The following is a 13,848-nucleotide window of genomic DNA, read 5'->3' as shown; positions in this document are numbered from 1 at the left end:
ATATCAAACTAGGAATGATCTCCCTTGAACCTTTATTTGTATATCATGTGTGTTTGCCCCTCCAGCCTTTGTTCCCTGTGTATTTGTCCTAAGAGGATAAAAGTTAATCACTGATGGGGGCAAATTCTTCATATTCAGTTGCAGTGCATTTCCTGTGATGGGAAAACAACAGGGCCAGGTGGCAACTTCCCACTTCCAGACATCTTTTTCCATTCTGAAAGGAAAAGAAGGCAAGAGATGCACACTGCCAAGAAAATAATTGTTGCTCCCAAAGGCTAAATTACAGACAGGGCCGGCTCCAGACCAAAGCGCGCCAAGTGCGTGCTTGGGGCGGCATGCAGCGGAGGGTGCTCTGCAGGTTACCAGGAGGGCAGCAGGCAGCTCTGGTGGACCTCCCGCAGGCTTACCTGCGGAGAGTCCGCTGGTCCCGTGGCTTCGGTGGAGCATCCGCAAGCATGCTTGCGGGAGGTCCACCAGAGCCGCGGGACCGGCAAGTGGCAGAGCGCCCCCCACGGCGTGCCACCATGCTTGGGGAGGCAAAATTGCTAGAGCTGGCCTTGATTACAGAGTGTAGCAATTATTCTGGGTTTTAGCAGGGAGTTCACTGGTATTTCAGATTCTACACTTTATATATGGTGTGGTGGAAGTCATGCATGCAAGTCAATAGCCTCTCAGTTCTGTTTGGTAAACTAGATTAGTCATTGCTCTGCAACAGAGACCTGATATCAAACTAGGAATGATCTCCCTTGAACCTTTATTTGTATATCATGTGTGTTTGCCCTTCCAGCCTTTGTTTCCTGTGTATTTGTCCACAGAGGATAAAAGTTAATCACTGATGGGGGCAAATTCTTTGTATTCAGCTGCAGTGCATTTCCTGTGATGGGAAAAGCAACAGGGCTAGGTGGCAGCTTCCCACTTCCAGACATCTTTTTTCATGCTGAAAGGAAAAGAAGGCAAGAGATGCACACTTCCAGGAAAATAGTTGTTGCTCCCAAAGGCTCAATTACAGAATGTAGCAATTATTCTGGGTTCTAGCAGGGAGTTTACTGGTATTTCAGATTCCACGCTTTATATATTGTATGGTGCAAGTGAGCATGAGAGCCAACAGCCTCTCTCAGTTCCATTTGGTAAACTAGATTAGTCATGGTCCAGCAAAAGAGACCTGACATCAAACTAGGAATGATCTCCCTTGAAACTTTATTTGTATATCATGTGTTTGCCCCTGCAGCCTTTGTTCCCCGTGTATTTGTCCAGAGAGGATAAAAGTTAATCATAAAGTGAATCTCTCTAAAGCTGTCCCGACTTCCATGGACTTCTCCAGTTTTGATAAATATTGCATGGAAGCAGGCTGTTAGCTGAAATGTTACATACTTATATTGATAAAAAACTTAGTAAACACATACTTAAGGTTGTCCCAAAGTATATTGTTGTAGGCTATGTAATATGTAGCATGTATATTTTAGATGTCGGAACATGTGAAAAGATACCAACTTGTCTGGCAAGTAAAGAGAACAGCCAGGTGAAAAGCTGAGCTAACAACCTGATCAGGTGACCACTCGCATCAGAAAAAAAAGGAGTTAGCAAACTAATCATAGTGTTAGGCAAGAAAGTGGTTACAAATATATAATGAATAGCTTTGTAACTATGTATGTAAGGGAAGCACCTGGAAATGGGATGCACTTGCATTTAACCCTCTGCTATGCCCTATTTCATGGACTGGTCACTAACTGAAGCAACAAATAAATGACATACTTTCTTCAGCTCAAGAGTCGGTCTATGTAGCTGTGCGGGCTGGATAGTGGGGAAAAGAACCAGTGACCAATTGTGTCCTTCTAGAACACTGAGTTCAGCGAAACTTAAACTTCTCAAAAACCAGGCACTGAAGGGTTAAGGTATTTTAGATGCAAATGTGTGAAAACCAGGCAATTTAGGGTTAAGGTATTGTGAAAGCTGGCTGACCCCCCTTAATAGATTACAAGCGGCCAGTAGGTGGGAGGGGTGAGTACTGCTCATGGACACAGTAGCCTGAACTTTTTCACTATCTCTTTTCCTCTGCCTCAAAGCAGGAAGATCCTGCTCCAAACCAGTCAGTACTAGCCAGATAACGGTGTTGCCGGCACAGAGTGCCCGAGGGTGGCAATGGTTGGGTCCGTTGCCCGGTGTGCTTCGCATCCAATTAAACACACCAGGGTGGAGAAGTAACCAACTTTATTTGAGCTCAAATAAGACGCCTGGAGCCACACAGGACTCAGATCAAGCGCGCGAAACAAAAAGCTAACCTAACTATTTATACCGGAACCAAAACTGATACACATTATAACATGATCTGTCACTCACACAGTCCCCACCCAAGGCCAAGTCTGCCTAGTTTTCCGCCCAAAGGTTAAAACTGCCCAACAACAGAGGGAGTAAGAGTAGCCCCTTCCAACAAGGGCAACCTGAGGTCAAACATGGAGGAGTAAAACTCAAAATGGAGGAGCTGGTACACTACGGCTCAGAACAAGGGAACTTCATCGGCTCTCATGGCCTTCCATTCTCCCGAATTACCTGGGTTATACCAAGTGCGTCCCCAACAAGGGGAACATGAGATTTTACACTTACCAATCAAGTATTAACACGCAAGGGTCTTTGTCTGAATGTGTATAAAAGGTTTGTGAAATTTGTGTAAGACAGAGTCTTTTGTACCAAGGTACAGGCTCTCCTTTTTCTGCAGAATAAAGCATTTTTCCTTATCCCTGTCAGGCTGTTAATTGGCTCTCAGCTAGGCAGACCCGATATTTCGGTGACAGTATCACCCGCACAATGGTAGCTGCCTCCCTGGAGCTGGGAATCATCTGTATTCACTCCAGTTGCATTCGCTGAGGTGTATGGAATTGTGGAAGAGTTAGTTGGAGCAGCTGGCCAGAGCAGTGATTGTGGTATGAAGTGAATGGAGGGGGGTAACCAAGCCCCACATGGGTGCGATCAAAGCAAAGCAGTGCATGTGTACCTTGAGAGTGGCAGTATGCCTCATGTTAGCACTGCCTTGTGTAGACTGTGGCCGTATCTCCGCTACAAAGTTTTGCCAGTGTGAGTTGCATTGATGTACAGCTGTGAAAGTTGGTACGTTGATTATGCATGTGCGTACTTGGCTTCCTGTGTCAGCACAGTGTGTACTAGCCAAAAGTGCTTGTGCCAATGCACAGGGAAATGAGCTATAGGCTGGTCTCCAACTAAGCAATCTGTCACTGTTCAGCGCACTGTTGTTTGGGTAATTTTGGCAATGTGTGGTGGGGCATAAACAAGTCATATACAGGTGACTGGGCACAAGGCAACAACCTCCCATAATGCTGTGATCTCCATCCCTTAATATCATCTCTATCCCTATAATGTTCATGCCTATTTTCAATTTCCCACAAACTCGTGTGGGACTGGTTGCTGTCTACCATCTCTGACAGAAGCATGGAGCCTGCACAGCTCTGAACGATTGTCATGCATGTTGCATGCACAGGACACACAATCCTCCAGTATTTGAAGAGCTGTGTGAAGTACTATGGGGAACTTGATGATTTTCTGTGAGTTAGTTTGTGGTGAGACATAGGGAGAACTAATTCACGATGATTGTTGGTGTTCATTGAGCAACTGCAGATGATGGCCCACCACTTTTGGGCCCAAGCAGCGAACACTAGCTGGTGGGATTGCATGGCAATGCTGGTTTGGGATGACAAGCAGTGGCTGCAGAGCTTTCAGGTGTGCAAGGCCACATTCCTGGATCTGTGTGCAGAGCTCGCCCCAGCAATCCAACACAGGGACACCAAACTGAGAGCCATAGACAGTGGAGGAGCAAGTGGTAAGCACACTGTGGAAACTTGCAACACTGAATTGCTACCAGTCAGTGGGAAGTCATTATGAAGTGGGAAAATACACTGTGGGGGCAGTTGTCATGCAAGAGTGCAGGACCATTAATTGTGTCCTGCTATGCAGGACTGTGACTCTCAGCAATGTGCAGGACATAGTGAATGGCTTTGCACTCTTAGGTTCCTGAAGTACAGTCAGGGCCACCCAGAGGATTCAGGGGGCCTGGGGCAAAGCAATTTCAGGGGTCCCTTCCTTAAAAATAAGTTGCAATACTATAGTATCATATATTTGGAAATGTCAAAAATAACCAGTGAAATACATTCAAAAATTAATTTTTACTAATTTGAAAATACACAAAATACATTATTTAAAAACATTAGATGCCTTAATGGTATGTATACATTTGCAATTACATAATGGGCTGTCACTGGGTGATGGTGATGGTTGGTGCCAATGGGCTGTTGCTACCTGAGAGTGGTGCTGCTGTTGCCGAAGGCTGGGTGGGGAGCTGGGTTCTGGGTTGGGGGGTGCCCGGTTCACAGGGGCTGGGTTCAGAGCTGAGGGTCAAGGCTGCAGGGGGATGGGGTCAGGGGGTGTCTGGCTCAGAGGGACTGGGCTCAGAGCTGGAGGTCAGGGCTGTGAGGGGGGGTGGGGTTGGGGGTTGCACGGCTCATAGGGGCTGGGCTCGGAGCTGGGGGTCAGGGCTGGGGGAGGCGGAGGTCAGGGAGGTGTCCGGCTCAGAGGGGCTTACCATGCTGCTTACTCCCGCCTCCCCCCTCTCACAGAGCCTCAGCGTGCCGCATCCAGGAGCAGCCCTGGACAGCGCTGCAGTGGTCTGCCTCCATGGGACCTGAGCTCGCAGACCCACCCCCTTACCATGCGGCTTCAAGTCGGAGGAGCTCAGGCCCTGCCCCCTTACCACGCGGCTCTGAGCAGAAGGCGCTCAGGCCCTGCCTGAGCCAGGCCGCTTTAGCTCTGTCCAGGGCTGCTCCCGGATGTAGTGCACTGAGGCACCGGGGATAGGGGAAGGCAGAGGCGAGCCTCGGACATTCTCGTGGGGGCCTGGGGAAAATTGCCCCATTTGCCTCCCCGGGCGGCCCTAACTACAGTGGAGTAATAGACAGCATACATATCCCTATTTTGGCTCCAGAGCATCTTGCCACGGAGTACATCAACAGAAAGGGCTACTTTTCCATTATCATGCAAGTGCTGATGGATCACTGGGGATGATTCATTGACATCTGTGTTGGCTAGTCAGGGAAGATGAGTGAAGCTTGCATCTTTAAGAACACAGGAGTATTCAGAAAGCTACAAGCAGGAACATTCTGTCCTGACCAGCTGATAACCATTGACGATCTTGAAATTGCAGTAATGATCCTGGAGGATCCAGTCTACGTCTTACTCCCCCGGTTCATGAAGACATACACTGGCCACCGTGAGAGCCTCAACAACAAGCTCAGCAGCTGCAGAATGACAGTTGAATGTGTGTTTGGTGGATTGAAAGGGCGCTGGTGTTGTTTACTTATCAAATTGGAACTCAGTGCAAAATATATCCCAAAGGTTATAGCTGCCTGTTGCGTCCTGCACAACACCTCTGAAGCAAAGAGGGAGAACTTGCCTCGGGGTGGAGGTGGAGGAGCTGATTGCTGAGTTTGAACTGCCAGACACAGGAGCTATCAGACAAGCTCAATGCAGAGTTACACGACTTAGGGAGGCTTTGAAAGGGCACTTTAACAGCGAACCAGAGTAAAGTGCTGTGGTGCAGCACAACCTGACACTGCAGTCTGGGAGCCTGTTAGTCTGCAGTCTGGGAGCCTCCACCTCATCCTCAGTGCTTAACAGTCCCACTTCTTTTTTTCTTTGTTTTCTAATTATTATTATGGCCAAAAAAACCTTTTACTATTGGTTTTAATTCCCTTTGCAAGGTACAACTCTGCTTAACTTTTGGCAGTTCTCACTTTATCCCTACAATTTCTGACCTCCAAGAGGTAGCTTTCCTTGCTGATCCAGCCTATCTTCCATTCCTTGTAGGCTTTCTGCTTTCTCTTAATCACTTGTTTGAGATGCTTCCTCATCCAGCTTCGTCTGGAGCCCTTCCCAGCAATTTTTTCGCCCCTTTCTTGGGATGCAGCCTTCAGATAGTTTCTGTAATGTTGTCTTCTCCACATTCAAATCCTTGAGTTCTTCAGTCCAGTCCACTTCCCTAACTAATTCTCTTAAGTTTTTAAAGTTAGCACTTTTGAAATCCAGGGCCCTACTTGCAGATCAATTTTTGTTTTTCCATTCATTTAGTTTAAACTGAATTAGCTTATGATCACTAGAACTAAGATTGTCCCCTACAACCAACTCACAAATGAACTAAAGCATACCCAGCTTCTGTTCCAACCTGAGCCTGTCTAGAAACTCTGCATGATTATTCTACGCGGCTTTTTGAGTCAATTGTACAGTTCTGCAAAATCGTTGTCAGTACCAAAAAGAGCTCCACCCGAGCCAGACCCTCTCCCACGCAAATCCGCTTCCCTGCAATGAAAAAGGAATTTTGAGTCGATGCTGGAGATCTTTCTTTGCAGCACATTTTAAATATGGTTATTATGGGAGCAAAATCTCAGGATTAAAGTTACATGCACAGAGTGATTCAGGGCAAGTGCATGGAGGATAATGGCTGTTTCTCAGAGTTCAGTAAGGTATGAAAGTATGAGGGTTTAAGAAGCCGCTTACAGATAATTTGAAGAACTGAGTTCCTTATATTGACGATTTAGAGGCAGTTTGGGGTGAAGGGTGGGAAGATGTGGGGGGCAGCAAGATGTGGGGTTTGAGGAATACATTATCCACATTCCAAATGAGCTAAACAGTTTTTTGGGGCAGTGACATGGTGGTGATTGAGTAGAAGGGGAGAAGTAACAAGTACGGAGGTGTAGGTGTCCTGAGTAGCAGGATGGAGGAAGAAGGCTGAAAGACACTGTTAACAGAGTGACAGGGAAGCTCGGTAACTTAGATTCAAGTAGAGAAGTTATGTAGCCCCTTGATGAGATCAAGAAGGCTGAGGTATTTAATGCCCCTTCTGCTTCAGTCTTCACTGGGAAGGTGAATGGTGACCACATATTCAACACATTTAATGTAAATAACAAGAGGAAAGAAATGCACTCCAAAATAGGGGGAGAACAGGTTAAAGAATATTTAGATAAGTTAGACATATTCAAGTCAGCAGAGGCCAATGAAATTAAGGGACTAGCTGAAGCAATCTCAGGACTGTTAGCAATTATCTTTGAGAACTCATGGAAGATGGGTGAGGTCCCAGAAGTCTGGAAATGGAAAAACATAGTACCTATCTCTAACAAGTGGAAGAAAGAGGACCTGGGGAATTATCGACCAGTCAGCCTGGAAAGATACTGGAACAAAGTATTAAATAATCGATTGGTAAATACCTAGAAGATAATGGGGTTATAAGGAATAGCCAGCATGGATTTGTCAAGAGCAAATCACGCCAAAACAACCAGATTTCCTTCTTTAACAGGGTTACTAACCTAGAGAACAGAGGGGAAGCAGTAGATGTGATATAACTTTGTTTTAATATGGCTTTTGACACAGATTCTCATGACATTCTCATTAGCAAACTAGGGAAATGTTTGCTAAAGATGAAATTACTATAAGATGGGTTCAGAACTGTTTGAAAAAAAAATGTACTCAGAGAAAAGCTATCAATGGTTTGCTTTCAGACTGCAAGGGTGTGTATATACTGGGGTCCAGGAAGGACCTTTCTTGCGTCCAGTACTAGTTAATATTTTCATTAATGACTTGGATAATGGACTGGAGAATATGCTTATAATATATGAACATTTATACTGCACAACTATAAAATGGGGACTAGCTAGCTAAGCAGTAGTACTGCTGAAAAGGATGCAGGTGGTGGAAGGGTTATAGTGGTTCACAAACTGAATATCAGTCAACCATGTGATGCAGCTGCAAAGAAGGCTAATAACATTCTGGGGTGTATTAACAAGAGTATTGTATATAAGACACGGAGGTAACTCTCCTACTCTGCTCAGCACTAGTGAGGTCTCAGCCGAAGTACCCTATCCAATTCTGGGCACCACGCTTTAGGAAAGATGTGGATAAATTAAAGAGAGTGCTGAAGAGAGCAACAAAAATGATCAAAGGTTTAGAAAACCTGATCACTAAGGAAAGGTTAACAAAACTGGGCATGTTTAGTCTTGATGAAAGAAGATTGAGGAGGGACCTGATAACAGTCTTCAAATATGTGAAGGACTGTTAGTAAAAGAACTGGGATCAATTGTTTTCCATGTCCACTGAAGGTAGGACAAGTAGTAATGGGCTTAATCTGCAAGAAGGGAGATTTAGGTTAGATATTAGGAAAACTTTTTTAACTATACAGAGAGTCAAACTGTGGAACAGGCTTCCAAGTGAGGTGATGGAATCCCCATCACTGGAAGGTTTTAAGAACAGGCTGGACAAATATCTGTCATGGATGGTCTAAATTTACATGGTCCTGTCGAGGTCCCTTCCAACCACGCATTTCTAGGATCTCTCTCCAGCTGTCTATGCAGTTGGCTTTGTCTTACTGTATGTTTGGTACCCCCTTCAATTTTAGTGTTATCTGCTTGTTTGATCATGGATTAATCTGTACCCAACAGACACCACACAAAGCAAGACACAAAGTTGCCAGGCAGAACGCAGAGAAGGGAGTGTGTAGTTAGTCAAAAAACTCATTTCAGACCAAGGAACGGAAAGTGACACTCTTTAAAGACGGATAGATGCTTTGCTAGCAGGACAGACTCTGCATCATAGGCCACGTGAAAAAAAAATGCACGAAATAGTCTGAGAGACACTAGGAAGTTCAAGGGAAAGCCAGAAGACAGTCTAGGATTTGAAATACAATGGCTTATTTTATGTACAGAAAAAGGCAGGAAGAAGTCACTCTTCTGAAAGGCATCATTTTCATCCAAGAAATGTCCCAGGTTAAATTGCTCTGGGTTTGGAAATTCCCTGCTGTTATATAGAACTGACTTGAGTGCAGGGAATATCATGGTGCCCTGAATTAGCAACTGCAGAAGAAAAGAGTTACAGTGGATACTATCCAAAAGAGAGAAGCCTCCAAAATTCACTGAGCTGGACTGCAGAATCCATCTTTGTTTTTCTTCATTTCCTTGTGTAAACAGAGTCAAGATGAGCTCTACCCTAACATCTGGTGGTGAATTATGGCGAGTGTGGAAAAGAATTTCAGGGGCTGATCATGTTTGCATAGGCACACCCATCCCGCATGGCATAGCCCACAGCAGCCTGGGATGGTTGCTTTGGCAGCTGTGGGATCCCCAGTTTCTTTGTTGTTGGGGCGGGAGGAGTGGAGTGTTGTCACCCTGATTGTGTGGATGAGGAACTGTGAAACTGCTTTGTGACAGGGAGTCTCACCATCAACTGAGTGGCACTCGCTAGACAAAGGAGTGGGCTCCTTGTGTGAGACAGAAGCATCAATTGCACCTCCTTCTCTCTCCACTGTTGAATACCAGAGCTGATTTTTGATCTCCTTAAGAATCTAAGTTACAGGTTCCTGAGCTGAACTCACTAAGAGCTGAAATCACTAAAGAGCTGTACTAACTAGTGATGGAGCCTAAAACTATATTGAGGAGCAGATCAGCTGGCGGAGCGCAGCAGTTTGAGGGACAATTAGAGTGCCCATGGAGCGAGCAGAGCTGAGCAGTTTGCGGGGACAGCTGGAGCAGATCACGGGATAGCTTGTGGAGCAGAGCAGCTGGCAGGGTGGAGTGGAGCAGAGCTGAGCAGTTCGTGGGGAAGGCAGAAGCAGAATCCCACAGAGAGGCAGGGCAGTTGGCCCCGGACCACGTAAGGTGCCCCTTTCTACCCAGGCTGGCAGGGGGAAAACCTCTGCAGATAGACTCTTGAACTCTGTGGCTGCACTGACCCGGGACAGAGACTTTTGGGTTGCTGGACTTTTGGGACTGTGGGTGATCTTTAGGTTGCTGGACTCTAGGGACATTTGGGGTATTGGACTTTGGAGTCTTGGGTTGATTTTGGGGTTGCTGGACTCAAGAGCCCAGGGAAGAGGACACGGCTCAATATCCTGGGGTGGGTCTTTGCTCATGGTTTGGTCTATGAATGCTAGTTGAGGTGTTTTCTCAATTTAATGCTATGTTGTTTATCTCATGTTATAAAACATTTTCTGCTACACCGAGACTCTGTGCTTGCGAGAGGGGAAGTATTGCCTCTTCGAGGCACCCAGGGGTGTGTAAGATTTTTCCAGGTCACTGGGTGGAGGCTTGAGCTGGTTCTGCATTACATTGTAGGGAAGGAACCTCTATGTATTGAACCCGGCCCTTGCTGCTATCAATTCGGCCTGGCAGAAGGGTTACACTTGCATCTCCTGATCATTATGCTTTCAACCAGAAGCAGAAATATTAAAATTTCATGAGCACAGTTATACCCACTGCACAGCAGTTCACCCTTTGTACTACTCACTGGCAGATCTAGAATACATTGAGTGACTTTGGGAAGTCACTTTTGGTGTCAGAGCTCCTGTTGCCCCCCTCTGTAAAATGGGGATAGCGATACTACCTCCTCTTGGTAAAGTGCTTTGAGATACAGCAGATAAGTATTATTATTCAGCATATCAGACCCAGCAAAATACCCCTGCCAGTGAGAGAGAAGCTACATCAAATAAATTATTTCTGGGAAGTCCTCTGGCCTATGTTATACAGGTCAGACTAGATGATCACAATCGTCCTTGCTGGCCTTGTATATCTGTCCACCAGTATCTTTGGAGGATGTTAAGCAGAAGCTACTAAAGTTAGATATTTTGAAATCAGCAGGTCCAGGTAACTTGCATTCGAGAGTTCTAAAAGAGCTGGTCGTGGCACTTGGTGGACCATGCTGATTTTCAATAAGTCTTGGGGTAGTGAGGAAGTTCCAGAAAACTGGAAGAAAGCCAATGCTGTGCCAATTTTTAAAAAGGGTCAGTGGGATCAGCTGGTTAATCACCGGTCTATCAGCCTGACATCGATCCCAGACAAGATAATAAAGCAGATATTGTGGGGCTAGATTAATAAATAACTAAAGGAGGATAGTGTAATTAATGCAAATCAATATGCGGTTATGGAAAATAGATTCTGTCAAACTAACTTGATATCCTTTTTTGATGAGATTAGAAGGGTGGTTGATAAGGGTAATAGAACGACATACTTAGGCTTTTGTAAGGCATGACTTGGTATCGTATGACATTTTGATTAAAAAAACAGAACAATAAAAAATTAATATGGCACATATTAAATGGATTAAAAACTGGCTAACTGATAAATCTCAAAATTTAATTGTAAATAGGAAATTGTTATTGAGCAGGTCTGTTTTCAGTGGGATCCTGCAGGGACTGGTTCTTGGCCCTATGCTATTTAACATTTTTAACAATGACGTAGAAGAAAACAGAAAATCATCACTGATAAAGTTTGCAGATGACACAAAACTTGTGGGAGTGGCAACTAGTGAAGACAGGTCACTGATTCAGAGCAATCTAGCTTGCTTGGTAAAATGGGTGCAAGCAAACAATATGTATTTCAATACAGCTAAATGTAAATATAGATATCTGGGAACAAAGAAGGCAGGCCAGATTTACAGGATGGGGCCTTTATCCTAGTAGAATAATGACTTTTCAAAAGATTTGGGGGTTGTGGTGCATAAACAGCTGAACGTGAGCTCCTACTGTAACGCTGTGGCCAAATAAGCTAGTGCTATCCTGGGATGCAAAACAGGGGAATTTCGACTATGTATTTGGCAGTGGTGAGACGCCTGCCGGAATACTGTGTCCAATTCTGGCGCCCACAACTCAAATGACTAAAGAATTAGAAAACATGTCTTATAGGGATATGTTCAAGGAGCTTAATCAGTGACTTGATAACAGTCCATAAGTATCTATAAGTGCATGGTGAACAAATATTTAATAATGGGCTCCCCAATCTATCAGAGAGAGGTGTAACATGATCTAGTCACTGGAAGCTGAAGCTAGACAATTTCAGACTAGAAATAAGGTGGAAGTTTTCAACAGTTAGAGTAATTACCCATCGGAACAATTTCTCAAGGGACGTGGTGGATTCTCCATCACTGACAATTTCTTAAAATCAAGATTGGATGTTTTTCTAAAAGATCTGCTCTTGGACAAGTCCCATGGCCCATGATATATAGGATATCAGACTAAAGAATCACAATGGTCCTTAGAATCTATTAGTCTATTTAATATAAATCTAAGTCTATTTTTCATTATTTAGTAAACAAAAACCAAGAATTAACTGTGTAAGCTTGGCTCACTATTAAAAATACCTTAAGCTTGAAGTGTAGTTTTTTGTTTTTGTATTTGTATTGATTGGCTTGCATTCAGTTCCAGAAATAAGGTTGGGAGGGCTCTAATACTTTTTAAATATATTCAGTCATTTCCATTTTCTATGATGTTCTGCGTGTGAACTAATTGTGCCAAGAAATTTCCCCAGAAACAAAATCCCTTCGGCCTCAAAAGAAGAGAATGTTTCTGCCTGCTAGTTTGATATCAAAACCTTAGTGATTACCATTGCTAAATGCATTTTCTATTCCATATCGAAATGCCACAGCTAGAATCTGAAACCCTTTCCTGGACTGAAAGCCCAGTCTGCAGACTGCAAACTGCTGATCTGATTCATGCAGAGGCTTGGAGGGATTCAATAATAATTGGTATAATATTGGTAAATCAGCAACAAAAAAACCACCACACAAAATCTAACTGAAGCATTTCCATTGCGAATTATTCAAAATTAAGAAGAGAAAAAGGTAAAAGAACTCGACCCTTCACAGACACATTGAGAACTGACCTTGGGAATAACATACTGTTTGAGATGAACATCTCTAGCCACAGCAAGTGAGATACCTTATGGGACAAAAGCGATGAATCTCTGGATTTCATGTACCACAGCATCTGTGTAGGGCATCTGGCTTCGATCCACCATGCAGGGGCTTCGACTTTGGCCAATCACACGGTCAATCTCTTTGTGAATTTTCTCTGTCATCAGATTAATGAGGCTTAATTACAATGGTAAAGAAGAGGATTCCCATAGATTTGCCCACCATTGTGTCACACTATCTGCAGTTTGGGATTATAACAAACCTGGTCAAACTTCACTGATCTGGACTGAGAGAGGAATTCAATCACAACGGCCTATTCAGCCTTTGGATCCTTTGCTCAGACTGTCAATACGGGGACAAGTAATATCCATTGTAATGGTGCTTTTTGGATGAGAACTCCTGCCTGCAGGAAACTGGAGTAGAAACGCCCCCCCCCCAAACACATCTTCAACTCACTTCACATAAACTAATGAGCCACCACCATGTTACAGCAACAGGCCAGGCATGGTGCATTTTGGTGACTAAAGGGGAGATGTCTATATCCATTTACTGGTCCATGCATTCCTCACATCCCCCGAGGACCTAACATTTTGTGTGTTTCAGAAAGGAAGACTTTTACCTTCTATTTCGGGGTATTTCAGAAGAATAAGAGTCCATATATCAGAGTGATGCTGGTTGTCCCTGTTCCACCGACAAATAACTCTATTGTGCTTCGTGCCAAACTTTCCACATTAAATTCTGACTGGATAGTCTTTTGCTCCTGAAAAAAGATTTGGTGACAATCTTTGATTCTTGATGGTAAAACTGTAGGATATATTGAGATATTCAGATATATATCCTTCTACCCAGCAGGTGACCCACCTCTGATCATTATAAAAATCCCGCAAAAGTGGCCCATAGCACCTGATATTACAAATGTATTATCGTGGTGCATTGGGTCTTTTCTGTGCAATACGCTGACTTTTTTTTTTTTTTATACATGAAGGAGGAGAGCAGAGTTTGACCATTATAATGTATCTTCCTTGGGCAGAGAGCATGTCTTCCCTTTGGGCCTTCTTCAAAGCCATGTCCTATGTTGTTGCTTAACAAATTAATCCCGATGATATGTATAACCCACTC

At 44.2% G+C, this 13,848-nt stretch overlaps 1 pseudogene; it reads left to right on the top strand.

Moving 5' to 3' along the window:
* LOC127053885 (cytochrome P450 2H2-like) overlaps positions 1-13,848 on the top strand; it is a 124,483-nt pseudogene that overhangs the window by 85,227 nt on the left and 25,408 nt on the right.

This window comes from Gopherus flavomarginatus, chromosome 6 (assembly GCF_025201925.1).
Source record: "Gopherus flavomarginatus isolate rGopFla2 chromosome 6, rGopFla2.mat.asm, whole genome shotgun sequence".
Classification (NCBI taxonomy): Eukaryota; Metazoa; Chordata; order Testudines; family Testudinidae; genus Gopherus; species Gopherus flavomarginatus.
The sequence above is the reverse complement of the archived record's forward strand: the minus strand, read 5'-3'. Positions and strand labels throughout refer to the sequence as shown.